Source organism: Strongylocentrotus purpuratus, unplaced genomic scaffold (assembly GCF_000002235.5).
Source record: "Strongylocentrotus purpuratus isolate Spur 01 unplaced genomic scaffold, Spur_5.0 spur5_scaffold_14, whole genome shotgun sequence".
NCBI classification, from domain to species: Eukaryota; Metazoa; Echinodermata; class Echinoidea; order Camarodonta; family Strongylocentrotidae; genus Strongylocentrotus; species Strongylocentrotus purpuratus.
Genome location: NW_022145599.1, coordinates 35,444,274 through 35,463,940, shown reverse-complemented (window position 1 = coordinate 35,463,940; position 19,667 = coordinate 35,444,274). Strand labels below are relative to the sequence as shown.

At 36.9% G+C, this 19,667-nt stretch overlaps 3 long non-coding RNA genes across 3 annotated transcripts; 1 reads left to right on the top strand and 2 right to left on the bottom strand.

The window, feature by feature from the left end:
* Positions 1-492: 492 nt before the first annotated feature.
* LOC105442273 lies at positions 493-1,982 on the bottom strand. The gene is made up of 2 exons (XR_972338.2): positions 1,783-1,982; positions 493-896 (listed from the first exon to the last, which is right to left on the bottom strand). It is a non-coding gene; the product is annotated as an uncharacterized LOC105442273 (long non-coding RNA).
* Positions 1,983-3,057: 1,075 nt separating this feature from the next.
* On the top strand, positions 3,058-4,098 carry LOC115923775. The gene is made up of 2 exons (XR_004064082.1): positions 3,058-3,088; positions 3,860-4,098. It is a non-coding gene; the product is annotated as an uncharacterized LOC115923775 (long non-coding RNA).
* Positions 4,099-11,203: 7,105 nt separating this feature from the next.
* Positions 11,204-12,504, bottom strand: LOC115923672. Its single transcript, XR_004064045.1, has 2 exons — positions 12,454-12,504; positions 11,204-11,701 (listed from the first exon to the last, which is right to left on the bottom strand). It is a non-coding gene; the product is annotated as an uncharacterized LOC115923672 (long non-coding RNA).
* Positions 12,505-19,667: the final 7,163 nt, after the last annotated feature.

Below are 19,667 nucleotides of genomic sequence, written 5' to 3'. Positions count from 1 at the left end.
AAGTGACGGTAGTGAAAAAAAATGCATTCACTTTGCGTTACGATTTTCCTCACTACCGTCACTTCCTGAAAATAGGGACGAATTATAGCAACTGAATCAGATACAGCAGGTACAATCATGAAGCTTATAGAGTAAATATTCAAATACAGTGTACCTCACAACAACTCAAAATTCAAGTACATTTTGTTTAACCCCTAATGTAATCAATTCTTCTAAGTTCCACTTTAGTTTGCCTTCGTGTAAAGTTAACAAACAGAAAATTATGGTTAGGTTGTGCAACTGTCACAATGTGTCCCCAAAATTTTATTTCATTACACAGAACAAAAGTCTCAAATTGTTCTGTTTTTTTAAAAGATTATTGAAAGCTCTCTCCAGTTTTAAACGGCTTCACAGTCAATCATCCAGTGGATAAGCTATGCAGACAAGAGGCAAAATATAAAAGACCGATCTGTCTTTGTAGTTTGTACGAATGAAGTTCTATGTTTTGTTTTGTTTTTCCTGAAAATGCGTTCTCTCCAAAGTTGTGTTGAAGTAGGTCAAGCTGATCCTGGCTAATGAGCTTGCTTTCGTGGACTTCCTGCAAGAGAGTCTTGGTTTTTCCATCTCTCCTGTTTACCTTGTTTCACCACTTTAAGCTGTTTCTTGGCATCTTGCACTTGCTGTCTGGTTATATTCAGTTTCTAATCAACTCAGACAGAAAAAGAATAGTCGTGTTCTTTTGTAATGTCATAGGGTTTCTTTGGAGGCACGGGAACACTTTTGGATGTTGTACATGGTTTTGCTGGGAGTCTTGAGCCATGGGTCTGTTTATAGGGAGGATGTCCAGGAAAGACAGTAGGCACAGCTCTAAGAATGAGATGTGGTGTGTAACATCCTTTCCTCTCTTGGGTGTATTCCTGCATTACAATAAAAGCAAATGGAAACAATAATGAGTTTTTTCTCATAACATGACAATTGTTCTACTATTCATGCTATTTCATGTGATTTTTAAGACTGAAACTGAAAGAAGCTTCCAGCCAAATAAATAAAATAATAATGATGTCAGCAAGTCATAAGCAAATTTGATAGAAATAGTGTAGTGTGCGGTGGGATTTTTAGGCTAGCCTAGCCTAGTTGGATAACTCCTGTGATGTGAAATTTGGCAGGCTAGCCTGGCTTAGACCAAAAGCTTCAGTCTCTCTATATCGTCGTCGGTTGTTCTACTAAGACTGCGTCTAGCTCCACTAGACCTCTGATTATATTATGGGGAATGTCAACAAATGTCAGTTTTATTAAAGAAATGACCCATATCAGATGGTTATATCTGTCTATTAAACCTGGCTTTGCCTTTCGGGCTTTAGAAATTAGAGAGTAGAGTTTAGATCTAGAGTCTAGATCTAACTAATTAGATCTAGAGTCTAGTCTATAGTTAAAATATAGATCTAAAGAAGTTGACATTTGATTTTTATCTTGAAATTAGATAAGATAAAATTAATTGTATCGTTTTATTCTAGACTTTTCTTTAATAGAATCAAGCTCATGGAGTTATATTTCCGAGTTGGACTCTCTGGCTCTTGGAGTTGCGAGCGACTCCAGCGCAGCAGAATTTTCCCATCACCATCCCCAGAACCTTAACCCATGCCTGCCCCAGCCCGGCGGGCGTGGACTGGCGCGCTCCGCTGCTGCAGGAGCTGCGGTGGCTTGTCATGAGACAACCCGGGTACAGACTACAGTCACTGCATAAACTACATTTTTAGCTCTAAAATCTCCTTATTAATCAACATAACATTAAGAAGAACTTACTTGTGAAATATTATGCAGTTCCCTTTCTTTCTTCGGTTCGAACATCCAAATGCAACGCACGGACCTGGCTTCTCCAATTTTTTCCACGTATGTTGTGCACAGTATCTTGTTGGGTCGTTCGTTTTTCTGCCCTCCTTAGTAATGGCGGCCACAGCTCCAGGTCCACACAGCAATTTGAGCGAGTACGCCCTCTAGTGTTATTAAGTATTGTTGTTGTTGTTCGTTTGGTATTATAATGGCTATTAGTCAAATTTGACTATTGTTGCCAATTTCATCGCATCTCTTTCTTTTAATGTCTTGGTAAAATTATTATTTCTTTCTTTCTTTTTCCAATCTCATTTTAATATAATATTAGTCATAGTCTACAACAAAATAAAAACAAAAAATTATTTCAAATTAAACCACGATCCGCACACAGTTCCAACTCACGCTGGCCCTGTCCTTTCTATGATGCCTTCTTACCAGCCCAGCGAGTTATGTTACGCCGTACGCTTCTCGGTTGATAAACTCAACCTAGGTCACTCTGGCATAGACAAGGGGGCGTCGTGTACCTGTATGTTTAGAGGGTTTATTTATTTATTAGGAGAAAGACAACTGCATAAGCAAAACACTTGTGGGCTTTATTAGTTTATATGAGTTAGTTCATGAGATTATTTATATAGCGCATGACTTTTAACTACTATAATCATTGGGGGGTGACATGCTTTCGAGTAATGATATAGCAAGTTTTAATTGCTTTTTTTTTTTTCCCCAGCAGATTTCATGTATCCTACTCTCTCTCTCTCCTCTCCACTTCCCTAAAGTTGTGTGTATGTATTAAGATATGTTTTTCGATTGGTCAAATAAATAATGTTAAATTGTTTCAATCATTATTTTTTTTTAAATTAAAAGAGGCCTAAATAAGATATATAGGTCTATACGATCAAAACTTCAAATAAGACACTAATACAGGTGTAGGCATAAGGTTATACACAAAAAACCTATTTTCTCTTCTATTCAGCTCAAATTGATTGCGGTTTCTGTTTTTCATCTCTTTTTGATTTTACTTTTTACATAATCGCTTCGTTCTAAAAACGAAGCGAGAAATTGCCATTTGTACATGAGAGTCACTGTATATATCTCTATGGTGTCTTCACGGTTGTTTCATCGCAAAGCATGCCGGGACATAATTCTAGTACATTTTTACCTTCGCCGTGATCAGCTGTCCCGTTGCAAACAACGGGATTCTTATCGAAGCAACATCTTAATCTTGTACATAATCCGCTATTCTGCAGTGATTTTCTTTCACTCCAGTATCGTTTGTACGGTAAGAAACCAAAGTTTGTGTTTATTCATTTTTATGACGAATAAAGCTGATAATACGACGTATAATGCATGAAAGTGGGCCGGGTCCAGCTTTAGTAAATGTAGGCCTAGACCTCTAGATCTAGTCCCGTATGTTTAAATGTGTGTGGATTTTAAGTAGACTGATTGCCTTGTATCTTACTTAGGTAGAAGTTAACCAAATTTACAGTAAAATGAGACTTATGTCTCAGGAAATATGAATAGGTCTAGATCCTATAGACTATACATATTTGATATTGGAATAGGATCTACTAGAATGGCCGACAGATGGATAGTGATGGCAATTAGTAAATGTAAAAAAGTAAAAGAGGCCATGAAAACGATAGATTTGTCGATCTTGATCTGAATATAATAGTCTATGTATTGATGAGCTCTACTTGAGGATCTACATGACAGGGGCGTATGAAGGAATTTTTCGAGGGTGGGGGGGGGGGGGGGGGGTTAAAATTTGAAAATCGTGCCGAAAATTTCACATCGACTCAGCCAGCCGGAGAATGAGAGGGGGGGGGGGGTCGGTTAGAGCATCTATTTTTTCCCGAAAATATGAATTTGGCAGACCGATATTTTGTTCAGTTGATGGTAAGGTCACCTTTTTGGGGTCACCCTTTTGGGGTCACCCTTTAGCACAAAAATATTTCCCCATGATCTAGTGTGATAATTAGGGTTCTTTTGTTACCGTTATTCTTCAGGTTACAAACTTAAATTTGATTGTCTTTTTCCTTTTATTTATCAGTTGCAGCATCATCAAACACTATATGGCCGATGAATCAGAAGATGATGTAGATGCTACGAGAGAGCTCATTTCACAATGGACAACAGAAGTGATACGTGACTTTCTACAAGGAGGGGACTCAAGCTTGGAGAAGTCATTATTTTATGGGTGTTCTCTGCCCTGGCGCTGGGGGTACTGTTCAGCCATTCGAGGTAGAGAGGTAGAGAGGAACTGGACGATGGATGGATGGGGGGGGGGGGGGGGGGGGGGAAGAAAGGCATGTAGAGATGGCCGTCTACTATGTATAGAGACATTTGTGTGCTACTGGATAAGGACCCTTCATCACTAGAGGGAAGAATAATGAGAGACTACAAAGAGGGGAAGGCATTTAGTTATTTTGTCAGTTTCTGGTTAGGGAGACATTTGTTTCATCTCCTGGGAGAAAGCTGTCTGAAATTCAAAATGTATTTGATACTTGAATAAATTTAGTTCATTTTCTAGACTGGTTCATGTCAAACCATTGATTAGGTATGTGACTATCGCGCACATTGGCTTGGTTTCAGCGCACCCGGCAGCAGTTTCACGCCCAATACGAGTTACTCTGCAGGGTTCCTCTTTGATTGCGTGTGGAAACGGCGGTTTCTCGCCAGATTTGGCTTGCTTGTCTGATGACGTCATTGGAAAAATTTCCTTTCGCCTCGACTTCGAATTTTCAGAAACGGACATGTCAAAGTGCATTTTTGTTCAAGTCAAAGCTCAATGTCATCTTTACCATCGTAATCTTCCCTGAAGATAAGTTTTAATAGTTCTAAAACTAATTTAATTTGTTTATTTATACATTTTTCTCGTTACTTGATGAATATAAATCAAATCGGAACATACAATCATTGTTTTTTTACTTCCTCAAAATTGATTGTCAGGAAATTACGGAAATTTGTCTGTCTTTTTGTGGCAGTGAGTTCATTAACGACTAATTAGCTAATTAATTTGCTAATTGCTAATTACTAATTAATTATAAAAGGGTCTATAGTACATCAAATAATACAATATTGGTTTTCTTCCCCTATCACATGTTCTTTCCTTAAGGTTTTACCTAGAAAAATGAATAATTTTTACATTTTTGATAAGACCATCCTTTATATTGGTCATGGTCGGTCACAGATTTTGAGAGGTCTTAATGGTAAAACAATGGCGATAATTAAATCAGATTTTTAATCTTAAAAAAATCATAACTCGCTAAATATTTGTCCTAGAACTATGATTTATATACCATTTTAAATGGTTTTTCAAGCCCTTTCCAATGATATAAGATACAATGTAATCCCACAATTTTTATTTTTTTAGTCACATACCTACATTGATTCTACTTTCTTGTGAGTATACACTGTAGTCAGAGAGAAAGAGAAGTAACACGAGTAAAGAATGAAAATTGAAAAAGAAGCCAATATTTGAACGAGGAGGAGAAAATGGAGATTACGTTGTTGCCCATCAAGTTGGAATAATTGTTCTTACTGTTTGTACATAATGGTCATATATTATAAGAACTGTATTGATCAATCTCAGGAGTCTTATACATGTAGATTGATTAATACAGTTTTGAGATGATGATGATGATCGTGATGATGAACGAGAAGGAGAAGAGGAGGAATATATCAAGAGTTGATGAAGAAAAGATTGATAGAGGGGTTATCATTACAGAGAGAGAGAAAGCGAGATAGACTAACATGAGGAAGGGAGAGCAAGAACAAGGCTATGACATAGGGGAAGAGATAGAAATCAAAATTATATTTATACAAACATTTACTAAATTAAAATAATAAATTAGAATACAAGGCGAGAGGAAAGAATGCAAACTAAAATTAAGCAAAGACCATCACTATATCGTTCACATTATAATATAAATTAAGAAAAGGTACATGGAAACATGTACATTTGTAAAATTCAATCTTTCATTCTCTTGATCTTCCTCTTCACACCTAATTCTTGCTCTCCCTGTCTATCTCTCCCACCCCTCTCCGTCTCTCTCTCTCTCTCTCTCTCTCTCTCTTTCTCTCCCCCTCTCTCTCTCCTTATTATCACTCTTTCTCTTTCATTAAGTGTCGACATCTCTCTCAATGCCTCTCTCTGTTTCTATGTTTCTCTTGTTAAATATTTTAAACATCAGGTCTGTCTGACCTTCCTCTCTTGAATAAATCATGAATAACTTCAACTCAGTGTCCTACATACAGTAATGATTGCTTAGTAGTCATATCTACAACCCTCGCTGTGTTGTTTGATTTTATTTATAAAATAAATATAACCATGAGATCAATATCAACAGGTTTAATGCAATGCATCCTATGAAGAAGTAGTACCAATCTCTACCAATCTCTGGTTCGTAACAAAATTAAAAAAATTAAAATATAAAAAAAAACGCTACTTTTAAAGCGCTTACCACCAAAATCTCTAAGCGCTATAACAAACAAAAATAGACTGATAAACAATTACATATTAAACAAAACAAAAAAAGTGTGAATAAACCTACAAATTACAATACATATACTGTACATAACATGTACATCAAAGTGAACAGAGCCTGGCAGCAGAGTTTTGGATTCTCTGGAGTTTTGCAATGAAAAAGATCTGCCCGTATTGACTTAACACAGGGGACTTATGCTAAAAAAAGGGAAGGGGGGGGGGGTGCTGGGAACACGCATGTGCTTACCCTAAATAACACTGAGTTGGGGGGGGGGGGGGGTACCACCTTTAATGCAAACGCATTTAAAGGGATCCGGTAACTTTATCTCAGATTCTGAAACAAAATCCTGGATTTAGCTCATGCTGCAATGATAATTTTAGTTCAGTCAAGAACTCAATGACTTTTACAATCCAATCGCCTGTCTGATTATCAAGATATTTACGATTGGAAATCGAAACCAAATTTTGGGTTTGTCAAACGCTTTTCATAACACTACAAGTCTATTAGGGAAAACGAGTATGGTAAAAGGGGTCAATCAAAGATTTTTACTTTTTTGAGGCACTTCTTGATCATTTTGAAGCGCAGTTTTGTTAGAGCTTCAGTATTAATACACCATATCGCAGACACTGGTAGCACGTAGGGCCATACGTCAATCTCGAATTAAACATTGTTAAACCCCGGCCCCCCCCCCCCCCACTCAGTGTTATTTAGGGTACGCATATGCTTGTTCCCTCTTTTTGAAAGCACCCCCTATCCGAGGACTGCCAACATTTCCGAACCCCCCCTGCCTTGGAGACTCCCCTAAATCATGAAAAATGCTCAATGTACCCCCCTAAATTCGGAATAATTTCTCAGGAGTCCAAAGAGATTTATAAGAGAAATAAAGAAAAAATACCCCCTTTTTAAAGAAATCTCCGGGTGAAAAGTTAATACACCCCTTTTTGTACAATTCTCGGGCCGGACATTTTGGTAACACGCATGGGGTCCATCTGTTCTCGGAGTGGGGGGGGGGGCCTGGTGTTAAACAATGCCTTTTACAATACCTTTACAACATACACCATTGGCTGTCACATGGTTTGGAAATCACATTACAGATAATAATTCTACAATTGTAAGGTTTCACCTGTCATCATTTGATACCCGAAGGAACATTTTCACAAGGCAAAATTAACTATATGCCTTCCCCTCTTTGAAGTCTCTCATTATTTTTCCCTCTAGTGATGGAGGGTCCTTATCCAGTAGGTACATACATAGTAGGCCAGTTCTACATTCCTACCCCCCCCCCCCCCCCCCCATCCTCCCTATCCATCCATTGTCCAGTTTCAACCATACATGCACCCTAAATATAATAATTGCAAATATGTTTCTATACTCCCCCTGCAAGGAACAAATATATATTCCGTCATCAATAACGAAGAAAACATGATTTTATGGAATATTATGCACAAAGCAAATGAAGGAGAGCTCGTATAATAAGTCACAGAGTTGCCAATTTGTATTTGATTGATCACAACTTCAATAATTCATAACTTTCTTATTTTCATTCAGAATTTGCTCAAACTTTCACTCACCTGATTTTCTTATTATTCTGCCTCTATCGAAACAAACTTATTTTGGGGGTGGACTTTCCCTTTAACCTCGGATGGCTAAAAAGCTACCCCCAGCGTCAAGGCAGCCGGCAGAGAACACCCATAAAATAATGACTCCTCGGTTTGCAAGCTTGAGTGGAGTCCTTGTAGAAAGTCACGTAGCACTTCTGTTGTCCATTGTGAAATGAGCTCTTTAGTAACATCTACGTCATCTTCTGATTCATTGGTCATCGTGTTCGATGATGCTGCAACTGATAAATAAAAGGAGAAAGGCATGTCAAATTTAAGTTTGTGACCACAAGAATAATTGTAACAAAAGAATCCTTATCACTTCTTTAACACAAGTTCATGTAGACCCACGTAGATGCTCAAGTTGAGGTCATCGATATCAGACTATTATATCCAGCAGGGGCGTACGCAGGATTTTTTCAAGGGGGGTTTTAAACAAAACAAAGGGGGGTTTTAGGGGTTTTTTCTTAAAAATACACACGTAAAAAATGCCAAAGGGGGGGGGGGGGTTTAACCCCCAAAACACCCCCCCCCCCCCCTGCGTACGCGCCTGATATCCAGATCCAGATCGACAAATCTATCGTTTTTATGGCCTCTTTTTTACTTTTTTTACATTTAGGGCCTAGAGTCTAGACTAATTCATTTGCCATCACCATCACTATCTAACTGTCGGCCATTCTAGTAGATCCTATTCCAATATCAATTATGTATAGTTTATAGGATCTAGACCTATTCATATTTCCTGAGACATAAGTCTCATTTTACTGTAAATTTGGTTAACTTCTACCTAAAACACAAAGCAATCAGTCTACTTAAAATGCACACGCATTTAAACATACGGGACTAAAGTTAGATCTAGGCCTACATTTACTAAAGTTGGACCCCGGCCCACTCTCATTACGTCGTATTATCAGCTTTATTCGTCATAAAAATGAATAAACACAAACTTTGGTTTCTTACCGTACAAATTATACTGGAGTGAAAGAAAATCACTGCAGAATAGCGGATTATGTACAAGATTAAGATGTTGCTTCGATAAGAATCCCGTTGTTTGCAACGGGACAGCTGATCACGGCGAAGTTAAAAATGTACTAGAATTATGTCCCGGCAGCGTTATTTTTTTATGCGGCACAGATTGGGGCTTTTTTTTTAAAGGGGTCTTGATTTACAGACTGATAGTGGTCGTATGCGTACTAGACAGTATAAGTAGTGTAGAGGTCTGTTTTTACGTGTAATCCACTACCGTATAGAAAATCATTACATCAACAATTAAAATGAAATTGGAAATCTGAAGAAGAGGCATCACGTCAATAAGGAGAACATCACAATAATTAGTCAATAAAACTTAACTAACTTAACGAAGAGGAATGTTATCTAAACACATAGTTCGCGATGGATATTCAAACTTCTTCGCAGCGCTAATGCGCTAGCGAACATGACTAGTCTCACGTACGTGCAGACACTATTCAGAAGGGAAAGAACGTACTTCCCATAGGCTCAACACGCGCCATGCCCCAATCTGTGCCGCATAAAAAAATAACGTCCCGGCATGCTTTGCGATGAAACAACCGTGAAGACACGGATAATTATCTGGCGGCCGCCAGATAATTAACTGGCGGCCGCCAGATAAATAACTGGCGGCCGCCAGATAATTATCCTTGTCTTCACGGTTGTTTCATCGCAAAGCATGCCGGGACATAATTCTAGTACATTTTTTTTCCAATCGTAAATATCTTGATAATCAGACAGGCGATTGGATTGTAAAAGTCATTGAGTTGACCTAAAATTATCATTGCAGCATGAGCTAAATCCAGGATTTTGTTTCAGAATCTGAGATAAAGTTACCGGATCCCTTTAAATGCGTTTGCATTAAAGGTGGTACCCCCCCCCCCCAACTCAGTGTTATTTAGGGTAAGCACATGCGTGTTCCCAGCACCCCCCCCCCCCTTTTTTTTTAGCATAAGTCCCCTGTGTTAAGTCAATACGGGCAGATCTTTTTCATTGCAAAACTCCAGAGAATCCAAAACTCTGCTGCCAGGCTCTGTTCACTTTGATGTACATGTACAGTATATGTATTGTAATTTGTAGGTTTATTCACACTTTTTTTGTTTTGTTTAATATGTAATTGTTTATCAGTCTATTTTTGTTTGTTATAGCGCTTAGAGATTTTGGTGGTAAGCGCTTTAAAAGTAGCGTTTTTTTTTATATTTTAATTTTTTTAATTTTGTTACGAGCCAGAGAATTTGGGAACACGCATGCGGTACCTCCGTTCCCGGAGTGGTGGGGGGGGGGGGGGCGGGGGTGGTACTACTTCTTCATAGGATGTCAACTTATATGCATTGCATTAAACCTGTTGATATTGATCTCATGGTTATATTTGTTTTATAAATGAAATCAAACAACACAGCGAGGGTTGTAGATGACTACTAAGCAATCATTACTGTATGTAGGACACTGAGATGAAGTTATTCATGATTTATTCAAGAGAGGAAGGTCAGACAGACCCGATGTTTAAAATATTTAACAAGAGAAACATAGAAACAGAGAGAGGCATTGAGAGAGATGTCGACACTTAATGAAAGAGAAAGAGTGATAATAAGGAGAGAGAGAGGGGGAGAGAAAGAGAGAGAGAGAGAGAGAGAGAGACGGAGAGGGGTGGAGAGATAGATAGACAGGGAGAGCAAGAATTAGGTGTGAAGAGGAAGATCAAGAGAATGAAAGATTGAATTTTACAAATGTACATGTTTCCATGTACCTTTTCTTAATTTATATTATAATGTGAACGATATAGTGATGGTCTTTGCTTAATTTTAGTTTGCATTCTTTCCTCTCGCCTTGTATTCTAATTTATTATTTTAATTTAGTAAATGTTTGTATAAATATAATTTTGATTTCTATCTCTTCCCCTATGTCATAGCCTTGTTCTTGCTCTCCCTTCCTCATGTTAGTCTATCTCTCTTTCTCTCTCTCTGTAATGATAACCCCTCTATCAATCTTTTCTTCATCAACTCTTGATATATTCCTCCTCTTCTTCTTCTCGTTCATCATCACGATCATCATCATCATCATCTCAAAACTGTATTAATCAATCTACATGTATAAGACTCCTGAGATTGATCAATACAGTTCTTATAATATATGACCATTATGTACAAACAGTAAGAACAATTATTCCAACTTGATGGGCAACAACGTAATCTCCATTTTCTCCTCCTCGTTCAAATATTGGCTTCTTTTTCAATTTTCATTCTTTACTCGTGTTACTTCTCTTTCTCTCTGACTACAGTGTATACTCACAAGAAAGTAGAATCAATGGTTTGACATGAACCAGTCTAGAAAATGAACTAAATTTATTCAAGTATCAAATACATTTTGAATTTCAGACAGCTTTCTCCCAGGAGATGAAACAAATGTCTCCCTAACCAGAAACTGGCAAAATAACTAAATGCCTTCCCCTCTTTGTAGTCTCTCATTATTCTTCCCTCTAGTGATGGAGGGTCCTTATCCAGTAGCACACAAATGTCTCTATACATAGTAGACGGCCATCTCTACATGCCTTTCTTCCCCCCCCCCCCCCCCCATCCATCCATCGTCCAGTTCCTCTCTACCTCTCTACCTCGGATGGCTGAACAGTACCCCCAGCGTCAGGGCAGAGAACACCCATAAAATAATGACTTCTCCAAGCTTGAGTCCCCTCCTTGTAGAAAGTCACGTATCACTTCTGTTGTCCATTGTGAAATGAGCTCTCTCGTAGCATCTACGTCATCTTCTGATTCATCGGCCATATAGTGTTTGATGATGCTGCAACTGATAAATAAAAGGAAAAAGACAATCAAATTTAAGTTTGTAACCTGAAGAATAACGGTAACAAAAGAACCCTTATCGCACTAGATCATGGGGAAATATTTTTGTGCTAAAGGGTGACCCCAAAAGGGTGACCCCAAAAAGGTGACCTTACCATCAACTGAACAAAATATCGGTCTGCCAAATTCATATTTTCGGGAAAAAATAGATGCTCTAACCGACCCCCCCCCCTCATTCACCGGCTGGCTGAGTCGATGTAAAACTTTCGGCACGATTTTCAAATTTTAACCCCCCCCCCCCTCGAAAAATTCCTTCATACGCCCCTGTCATGTAGATCCTCAAGTAGAGCTCATCAATACATAGACTATTATATTCAGATCAAGATCGACAAATCTATCGTTTTCATGGCCTCTTTTACTTTTTTACATTTACTAATTGCCATCACTATCCAACTGTCGGCCATTCTAGTAGATCCTATTCCAATATCAAATATGTATAGTCTATAGGATCTAGACCTATTCATATTTCCTGAGACATAAGTCTCATTTTACTGTAAATTTGGTTAACTTCTACCTAAAACACAAGGCAATCAGTCTACTTAAAATGCACACACATTTAAACATACGGGACTAGATCTAGAGGTCTAGGCCAAAATACATTTACTAAAGCTTGACCCGGCCCACTCTCATGCATTACGTCGTATTATCAGCTTTATTCGTCATAAAAATGAATAAACACAAACTTTGGTTTCTTACCGTACAAACGATACTGGAGTGAAAGAAAATCACTGCAGAATAGCGGATTATGTACAAGATTAAGATGTTGCTTCGATAAGAATCCCGTTGTTTGCAACGGGCCCGGTGGGGTCACTCCCCTGCAAAGAGTGACACGTATGACCGTTACCACCAATGCATATAACCCCCTTTGCGGTCAATTTCAAGGACATTTTGTGAAATTTAACCCCCTTTTTTACGTCAAAACAAGGACAAAATCGTACTTTGGAATACCCCTATTTATAAGATTGTAAGGACACTTTCGAAAATTTACCCCTATTTTACCATATTTCAAGGACAAGACTCGGCTCCGAGAATTTTTCTTCCCGGTTTTCTCTTTTCCCTTTTCCTGACCCCTATTTATCAATTTCGGGGACACCTGTGCCCCCCTATTTTCTTTATTTCGAGGAATATTTTGTCCGCGGACATTGCTTGAAATTGACCCCTTTTTCCGCGATTTTGGTAACGGTCATGCGGTCCGGAAGTCACATTGAGTGACCCCACCGGGGCAACGGGACAGCTGATCACGGCGAAGGTAAAAATGTACTAGAATTATGTCCCGGCATGCTTTGCGATGAAACAACCGTGAAGACACGGATAATTATCTGGCGGCCGCCAGATAATTTCTCTAAAATTTATTTCGTAGGTGGCACTAATGGGCTTCCGTATAAATATGATCTATAAATATATGATTTAAAAAAATGCCAACAAAATGAACAGTTTGACTTTCCTATATATATATATATATATATAATTAGCTAAAATGACCTATTTTGCATATTTGATGAATATTCATGAATTTTTTTTTCTTAAAAAAAAAAATATTTCCATACCTGTTTGATATACATAGGTTTCATTGATGTATCATGTTCGGTTTTGATTTGATTACATATGCGCATATTAATTAGGCAGACTTAGTTATTTTCACAACTTTTTCATATCTGCAGATTCGAAAAAATAGCAAAAATGACTTATTTTGTTGGCTTCTGTTTTCAAAACGGTAATAGATATATGATTTTTCTTTTTTGTATTTTTTACCACAAAGATGATATTTTAGTTTTTGATAATTTAATTTATTATTTGTGTCCAAAAAAGTGATGAATTAAGTTGTCAACTTTGTCGATTTTTGCCATTTTTGCCAATTTGACCATTTCTGGCAGGTTTTTCGTTAATTTTGCGATATCAAAAAAATGGTATAAAATCACAACGCATTGACCGATTTCAATTCTGTTTTTGTTTTTTGAAGCTTTCATAAAGCTTGATCATTTGCAATCATCAAATAACATGTGTTTGTTGTACTTATTTTTGGTGTGCTATACCTACACTGTTAGAACGGTGTTTAAAATATCACTGTTTAAAAGAATGTTGTTTAAAAAAGTAAACAACGTTGTTCAAAATCGAAAAATCAGTGCTTGATTGACTTAAACAACTATGTATTAAAAGACAAAAATATTTAATTAAACAGAGTTGTTTAAAAAGTCCCGGGGGCGTCGTTGATATTTTCTCGATACAGATTGCTATTTGCGCACACACATGCGATATGCACAAAGTACGTACATAATACATGTATGCAAGCATGCATGCAGTGCTAGTGTGTGCAAGTGCTAGTGCAGTGCAGTGCAGACGAAAATGGCGGAACAAGGGCAAGGCGACGACTTGGTTCTTCTCGGCTTCGCCGATGGGGTTTAGGTGAAGTTATAGAGACAAATAATAATGTTGTCTGTCACTGCCATGAATATGATGAACAAATGTTGAAGTAAATTGGCAACAAGCTCTGCATGTTGCAGTGTATAAATCGTTGTGATATTGCAGGAGTGGTTCCAGTAGGTCATTTCACAAATTCAAACAACCAGATAATAACCATTAAACAGTTCTGTTTAAAAATTTAAGCAACTCCTTTTAAACAACCCAGTTGTGCAGTAATACTGAATAAACAACAGTTGCTTAGTAATTTAAACGTTATTGTTTAACATTTAAACAACTTGCTTTAAACAACCGAGTTGTGCAATTTTATTACTAAACAACTGTTGTTTAAAAGGTTTCCTAATTTTTAAACAACTAAGTGTTCAAAATGTAAACAACCTTAATTTGTTTAATTTTTAAACAACGTTGAGCGATTCACCGGTTAACTCGGGGTTGTTTAAAATTTTAAACAACTTGTTTAATTTTTTTTCTAACAGTGTATATAGGTACTTCGGCTTTGGCTGTTTAGTGATTAATGATTAGGGTTTAACCCTATATTCTCCTTTTGAATGACCTCAGGCCCGCTCAATATTATACATTCCAAAGATTTTGTTGACGCAAGATAGTATTCATCTTTATAATGTTCTATCGTTATGTTAATGGTAATATCCAGTTATTTCGACGCCCAAAGTCAAATATGTATTTATTCTTCGACTGATTTATAATCATAGAACAAACAATTGCCCCGGAAAGAGCAGCATCTCTTATTAAAGTAGACTTTGCCTCATGAGATGAAGACGTAAATCCAAATGATATATAGTTAAATTGTAGTCCACATATTTGCCGATGTGTGGTCATGTGATTACATAGTGAAAGAAGTTGTCTTGAACCAAGTTGGAAACGGAAGTTTCTTAGGTGTAAATGAAATGCTATGATATAACCCGTCATCATATTTCGACATCGATGCCGATCAATTACACAGTAAAAACGCTGCTTAAAAAAGTGATGTTCACTTACAGTTGTACACTATCTTAAACAACAGTTGAACAAATTGTAAACAATGTTGCTCAAAACGAAAGTAATTTTGGTTAACATTCGCTGTTTAAAATTTAATGACTGCTTTATTTACTACACGAGAGCTTTTAGACGTTGTTGTTTACATATGACGTCATGTGTCACGTGCCAGTAAAGTGCGCGTTGGCTAAAAGTTTTGTTTCACATCATGGCCGACCAAGCTGTAGAGGTGTCGTGGATGAGTGGAAACGTCGCCGGACTGTCGATCACAAGGTCCACGGTTCGAGTCCCGCTGTGGCACTAATGTCCTTCGGCAGCCTAGCATAGCCGGGTAATGTTGGAGCGCCTTGAGGACCTTGCAAGGTCGGTACGTGCGCTATATAAGAATCCAGTATTATTATTATTAAACAACAGCTCCTTTTTAAACAACTTTCTTTAAACAACCCAGTTGGTGTAAACAAGCCCCACTGAACAACAGCTCCGTTTTAAACAACTTTCTTTCAACAACCCAGTTGGTGTAAACAACCCCCACTGAACAACAGCTCCGTTTTAAACAACCGTCTTTAAACAACACCGGTTGTTTAAATTGTGATTTTAAACAAGTTGTTCAAGTTGTTGATCAACTAAGTGTTTAAACTTTAAACAACTCGAGTTGCTTAACATTTTAAACAACTCTTAGATCAGGTCACCCGTTAATCCAAAGTTGTTTAAACTTTTAAACAACATGTTCACTAAAATTTTAACTGTGTATTAAGAGTCGAGAACGGTACAACGAATCGTCTTCTTTTTCTAATAATTACATGGAACGTCTAAGCTTCCGCGCTAGGGGGTGATTCGCACGCTTCGCTTGCTCACTACCGTCCCTCCCGTAAAATAAGATCCTAAAATAATATATAATTACGATGCTGACTTAGTTGACGAAATAAATCTTATATTTATGTCGTCGCGGTAAATTACCCCGGGTTTATAGGGTTAGATTGGTAGACATTGGGATATTTGTCGGTAATTGGTGGCTAGTTTTGTCGATAATCGGTGGCCTCTACACCCCCCCCCCCCCTCCCACTGAAAAAGGTCTAGCGACGCCCCTGATCAAGATAGTTTAGATTATTGATCGGTCAAATAGTATTAGCAGACAATTTAATTCAAAATATTATGTATTATTATCCTGTCTCGGGCATTTGTTGTTGAAATATCTGTAGAATGTTGACCTAAGATAGAAAGAAGCTTCTTGCTCAATCCAGTATAAAAAAAATGTTGGTATGTTCGTTATTGTTAAATATATTACTCATTGCGGATGTAGTATCGAAAATAATATCGCTAGTGATATTCGTTTGTCTCGCAATGTGGTCAATAAGGAATCTAAAAGATCACGACGTTTCGTGCGCTATCTGCAACACTTCGTCAGGTGATAAAAAGTAATGTATTGTGCGTTATTGTTCCAATTATCGATCGAATTATAGACCGCTCCGCTGGTCCTCCCGTAAAGTATGAAAGACCCTTGCTTGCTTTAGTTTTTATCACCTGATGAAGTGTTGCAGATAGCGCACGAAACGTCGTGATTTTTTAGATTCCTTATTGACCACATTGCGAGACAAACGAATATCACTAGCGATATTATTTTCGATGTTCGTTATTGTACAAAACAGAACAACCATTATATAAGACTGTATTTTGGAAAAACTTAGCATACAATCCATTAATTAAAGATGATATTATTTGTTGCTGCTATGGCCCCTGCTTTGTTGGTACAGTTCGAGAGACAAGGAAATATCTCTTACTTGTTCGGACAAATAGGAAAGGTGTCCGGGTCGCGTCCGGCACTACATCAAAGTGACATTACTGATTCAGCCCATTCGAAGTTTCCATACGTATAGTGGCTAAACGTTAAAAAAAATCATAACTTTCTTATTTTATTTCCCATTTCGTTTAAAATTTCACAGGCTGATTCGCTGACTTTTCGGCTTTATTTTAAATTTGCTTGCTATTGAGGTTCGATTTCTGTATTTAAATATGGGGGAAATGGCACATCAGAAGGTACAGAGTTTCATTTAGATATACAAAAAATTGCAAAGACAAATTAACAATGAACAATCAGTCGTCAAAAAATTAGATAGTGTAATTATCCTTTATTCCGTCTTTGGAAGAGAAAGTTGTACAAAATATATGCCATGAGCCATTCAGTATTGTTACATGTACTTGCTAGCTACATTCAATGACACACTTCCGGTAGCTACAATCGTACGGCATTACACATCACAGAAGCTTACCATTGGTTATTTTTGGGGTAAGATAATGAAATCAAAAGACCATAAAAATTAAAATGGCAATGGATAAAAAGGAAAAATAATAGCATTTTCCATTTCTCCCAAGCACAGATACCAAGAACAGTTTTGAAAAGCCCAAATAACTCTTTAGTTGGGAAATAGATATATTTCAACAATTATGGTTCATACTTTTCAAAACCTGTGAATTCTATAACATGTAGAATATTGTAATAATAAAAAATTATATTAACAAAGACAAAGGAGCGGTAACAACAAAAGGTGTCTGAAAACTAATAATTAGCTTTGAAATCAAAATATCATTAAATCTACAGATATCATTTCACGACAAAAGGCAAACGAAGGAGAAAATTTTATTAACACCGATATCGTACTACTGTGAATACAGATATCATTTCACGACAAAAGGCAAACAAAGGAGAACATTTTATTAACACCGATATCGTACTACTGTGAATACAGATATCATTTCACGACAAAAGGCAAACAAAGGAGAACATTTTATTAACACCGATATCGTAATACTGTGGATACAGATATCATTTCACGACAAAAGGCAAACAAAGGAGAACATTTTATGAACACCGATATCGTAATACTGTGGATACAGATATCATTTCACGACAAAATGCAAACAAAGGAGAAAATTTTATTAACACCGATATCGTAATACTGTGGATACAGATATCATTTCACGACAAAAGGCAAACAAAGGAGAACATTTTATTAACACCGATATCGTAATACTGTGGATACAGATATCATTTCACGACAAAAGGCAAACAAAGGAGAAAATTTTATTAACACCGATATCGTAATACTGTGAATACAGATATCATTTCACGACGAAAGGCAAACAAAGGAGAACATTTTATGAACACCGATATCGTAATACTGTGGATACAGATATCATTTCACGACAAAAGGCAAACAAAGGAGAAAATTTTATTAACACCGATATCGTAATACTGTGAATACAGATATCATTTCACGACAAAAGGCAAACAAAGGAGAACATTTTATTAACACCGATATCGTAATACTGTGAATACAGATATCATTTCACGACAAAAGGCAAACAAAGGAGAACATTTTATTAACACCGATATCGTAATACTGTGGATACAGATATCATTTCACGACAAAAGGCAAACAAAGGAGAACATTTTATGAACACCGATATCGTAATACTGTGGATACAGATATCATTTCACGACAAAAGGCAAACAAAGGAGAAAATTTTATTAACACCGATATCGTAATACTGTGAATACAGATATCATTTCACGACGAAAGGCAAACAAAGGAGAAAATTTTATTAACACCGATATCGTAATACTGTGAATACAGATATCATTTCACGACAAAAGGCAAACAAAGGAGAACATTTTATTAACACCGATATCGTAATACTGTGAATACAGATATCATTTCACGACAAAAGGCAAACAAAGGAGAAAATTTTAAAGGTTAAAGTATTCTTTTTAAGTAATGTGAAGCTTCGATCGACATAACTGCTGAATGTACATGTACCATTATTCAGCGTAGTAGTTGGTAGCCCTGTCTATCATCATCATCATGATACGAGGAGAGGTAGATCCTGTAACCCTCGGTCACTTCTTCGGGGTTGGTTATGTTCTAGAGGTTAACTCATTGCACATGCGCAGGTTTAGGACGGTTTTGATCATATCAAATTAACTTAGTTCAAATCGCTCAGACCACCAGTGCTTATCCAGTCTCATCTTGAAATGTCTATGCATTTCCTGATAAAGCGGTTAGGTATGTAAACAAATTTCAAATAAGATCAAACAAAAAATGCATTTAATAAAGTACCTCTATATACAAAATAGAACACTCAAACAAAAAATGTAAATATAATAATTGTGGTCATTACTTTATAGAATACTGAAATAACGTAAAGAAAAATAATTATTGATAATTGCAACCAATACTAAATAACACAACAAAATATACATTTCAATAGAGAATTGTTGTTGGTAATTGCAAAATTGACACACTTTTTACAAAACAACACAATATTTACATTTAAACGCAATTTATATTCATATGATCGTTGGTAATAACACAATACTGTACAAAATAGAACAATACAAAATTGTCTTTATATATATATTATTAATGGTTATTGCTTGTACATGCCTAAGTCACGCTGTCAAACTGACACTCAACTGATTAAAAACTGACCATTTAGTAATA